Source organism: Gymnoscopelus microlampas (assembly GCF_963454915.1).
Source record: "Gymnoscopelus microlampas genome assembly, chromosome: 23".
NCBI classification, from domain to species: Eukaryota; Metazoa; Chordata; class Actinopteri; order Myctophiformes; family Myctophidae; genus Gymnoscopelus; species Gymnoscopelus microlampas.
The window spans coordinates 103,224-106,725 of NC_139960.1; the positions used below are offsets into that span (position 1 = coordinate 103,224).

At 37.8% G+C, this 3,502-nt stretch overlaps 1 protein-coding gene across 1 annotated transcript in view; it reads left to right on the plus strand.

Annotated features, from left to right (window-relative positions):
* Positions 1-2,556: 2,556 nt before the first annotated feature.
* Positions 2,557-3,502, plus strand: part of lmo3 (LIM domain only 3) — a 50,525-nt gene continuing 49,579 nt past the window's right edge. Inside the window, exon 1 of the mRNA XM_084049705.1 lies at positions 2,557-2,578. The gene's annotated coding sequence lies outside the window, so the exon portion shown is untranslated. The remainder of the gene's footprint in view (positions 2,579-3,502) is intronic.

Consider the following 3,502-nt stretch of genomic DNA (forward strand, 5'->3'; position numbering starts at 1 on the left):
GAAGTAGTAATTCTTAAGACTTTTAAGGCAGAATTCATTCCATTTTCACCAGAAACAGGCTGTATCAAATATGAATGAATATCATAAACGATGCAGAGCCACGCCCCCTGACAAAAACGCCGGGAGGGGGGGGGGGGGGGGGGGGGTGTTTATGTTTGGAACACAGTTCTTATATGATGTGATCTAACATTCCCAGACGTCGGTGCTCTATATCCACTGATGTCGTTCAACTCAGATTCAGCACAAACACGGGGTTACATTTATTCTACTGTTATGCCACCAGAATATGACCCTCCTTCAAAACCGCCGTTAAAGGACCACTTCACCCGTTTTCAACCTATCTTCATATAATTGGTCCTCAACTAATACTGGTGGGTGGTTGGGGGGGGGGTGGGTGGTTAGAGGGTTCAGGGCGGGCGGTTAGTCGGGTGGGTGGGTGGATAGCGGAGGAGGGTGTAAGGTTAGTGGGGGGGGAGGGGGGTCCGTGCGCCATGATGCGCGTTCCATGAGGGCCTCATTATCTCTGCAACCTGAACACCAGTCAGTCTGCTGAACTTTGGCTCCTTTGCTTTATTTATTTATCTGTTATTTTATTTGGCTCCGAGGGGAAGATGTTCTGTCTGCTCACACAGAGATTAAAATATATGATATGATATTATATGATATTCTCACACAGGAGGTTTATAGATTAAAATATTATACATTACATTACATTACTACATTACATTACATTACATTGTGACCCATTGTAAAACGAAGATCTAAGCACACAACGCCTCACATCGTGATGTGTTGTGTGCTTGTAGATCTGCTACTTTTGTGCGACATTCTTGTATGATGAAGTAAAGCATTAATTTAGGAAAAAAGAAAAACATAACTTGGACATACAAGGTTTCTGGCCGACAGTGACAATATAGTATATTTAATATATTCATGGCTTAAATTTAAATTATTATATAATATAGTTGTATCTCTACCTCAAAACTTAGAAACTAAGATTTGCGTTAAAAATGTTCGCTTGAATAAAAATAAAATAATATATAATTCAAATATTTGCACAAATGTTTAAAAAATAGTAGATCTACAAGCTCATATTGCAGCAGTAGATCTAGTATTTTTGAATAGTCAAAGTATAAAAGGACACAGACGCCATGTCGGTTTTAATGGGTTAATGGTATATTCGTTAAGTTGTATTTTCCTTAGAATGTGACATTTCTATACGCTATAGATAGGGACAGGCTGTACTTACTTAAGCCCCGCCCCCTCTGTGTTCCTGTTGGCTGAGCTTTCAACAGCCATAACTCCAGTTCCCAGCATGCACTGTGTTTAACACTTCAATGGCCTTTAATGGAGTATTATTAGCATATTGGTTGGATCGGCGGTTCTACTGGATGCGCTCGCCCAATTTTAGGTTGGTCGTGCCCATATGACCATATATGGGCATGGCGGTCGGATGGATCTCTGGACAACTGGATCTCCATATATGTCTATTTACGGGCATATCTGTTTTGTTTATGGTTATGTCTGAGTCATATAGTGACATGGCTATGTATGGTCGCATGGGGTTTGTTTATGGTTATGTGTGAGTCATAGTGACATGGCTATGTATGGCCGTATCAGGTTTGTTTATGGTTATGTGTGAGTCATAGTGACATGGCTATATATGGGCGTATGGGGTTTGTTTATGGTTATGTGTGAGTCATAGTGACATGCCCGTATATGGGCGTATGGGGTTTGTTTATGGTTATGTGTGAGTCATAGTGACATGGCTATATATGGGCGTATGGGGTTTGTTTATGGTTATGTGTGAGTCATAGTGACATGCCCGTATATGGGCGTATGGGGTTTGTTTATGGTTATGTGTGAGTCATAGTGACATGCCCGTATATGGGCGTATGGGGTTTGTTTATGGTTATGTGTGAGTCACTTTCATCCATCCTTCCATCCATCCAGCCATCCTACAGCAGTGTGTAGTTTCTGTAAACAGACACAAGGTGGCGTTTTTCTTCATTTTCTGGTTTTATTATTTTTCCTCAGCATTTTCTCAGTTTTTTTTTGGATCGTTTAATGTCGAGGATCCTTTACTTACTGAGTAAACACTCTCTCTCTCTCTCTCTCTCTCTCTCTCTCTCTCTCTCTCTCTCTCTCTCTCTCTCTCTAGCTCCTCTCTCTCTCTCTCTCTCTCTCTCTCTCTCTCTCTCTCTCTCTCTCTCTCTCTCTCTCTCTCTCTCTCTCTAGCTCTCTCTCTCTCTCTCTAGCTCTCTCTCTCTCTCTCTCTCTAACGGCTCTCGCGGCAGAAGGCAGTGTGTGTCAGTGTGTGTCAGAGTGTGTAGCTGTGTGTGTGTATCTGTGTGCTCGTCCAACCGGAGTATTGTTGTCTTTCATCAGGCTTTATATTTCATATATTTAATAAGATGATATATTTATACTTAATGTCTCATAAAGCCTTTATTAACACGTTGAGCTGATCGTGTCGTCGCATCATCGGCGTCTGATGGTCTTATAGATCTATGAGGTTCTGAGGGTCTGGAGATCAGATGAAAAACAGAACAAATGCAGAAAAGAGACAAAAGTTTCGGTAAGAGAAACATTATGATGGTTTATCTGTATTTATCCTTTATATGTAATAACCTTATTGTTATGTTTTACACTCTATTGTTGTTCTTCATTCACTGTATTGACAAGAGAAGTTCTATAGTTATAGATTATTATGTTATTTATCATTTCTGCTCACTGTGTTATTATTAATATCTATGTTTATTTTACATGTTATTATAAACACATCATATTGTCTCTGTTGATGAGAAACCAACCAACCAGGCGTTTTAATAATGTATTATTTAATGTATTTTATTCTTCTGAACACAGTCAATACGTTCAGGCTCTGTTAAAACATATAATAACATATTTATAGACTATTTAGCCTATTTACTGTCCTTATTACATATGGAATATATATTAATGTATTAATGTCTGCTTTTATTATGTCTTCAACACAGTTATAGTCAGCTATAGATACATATAATGTAATGTAATATATACTGTACTATAATTTAATATAATATAATGTAATGTAATGTAATGTAATGTAATATGATAAATAATATCATTTATAATATCATATACAGTATATATTGTAGACTGTCCGTATTTAACAGATCAGATGTATAAGGCTTTATGAAGCTTATTAAGTGGCTACACACACACACACACACACACACACACACACACACACACACACACACACACACACACACACACACACACACACACACACACACACACACACACACACACACACACACACATATATATATATATGCATATATATATATATGCATATATATAATAATATATAATATCATATTTATATCTAGTTGGACAGTGAGATGTAGAGGTAAAGCTCAGCGGTTGCGGTTCTTAAATTCATTTCTTTATTATTTCATAGTTATTTTCAAGAGACAGAAATATGAAATATGACAGAGACTCACTTATCGTTGAA